Consider the following 392-nt stretch of genomic DNA (forward strand, 5'->3'; position numbering starts at 1 on the left):
CAGTACAAATAATTAATTCACACAAACTTACACCATACCATTCAAATAATGCACACCCAAGACCCCAAAGATCTCACCCCTCTCCTCCTCTCCACCACCACCACCACCACCACTTCCGACGAACTCTACCTCATCCGCTTCCACTCCAGCCTCAAATGGTCCACTCTCGACCACTCCTCCTCCCTCTCCCGCACCATCTCCTACCTCACCTTCCTCGCTCTTACCATCATAATCCCAATCTCCCTCTCCCTCCTCCTCCCCACCATCACCTCCTCCCTCCTCTCCCAGCTCCCCGCCTCCATCCTCGCCACCATCTCCTTCCTCACCCTCTTCTCCTCCTCCTCCTCACCATCACCTCCTCCCTCCTCTCCCAACGCATCTGAGACGAAAGA

Source organism: Phalaenopsis equestris, unplaced genomic scaffold (assembly GCF_001263595.1).
Source record: "Phalaenopsis equestris unplaced genomic scaffold, ASM126359v1 Scaffold000002, whole genome shotgun sequence".
Lineage (NCBI taxonomy): Eukaryota > Viridiplantae > Streptophyta > Magnoliopsida > Asparagales > Orchidaceae > Phalaenopsis > Phalaenopsis equestris.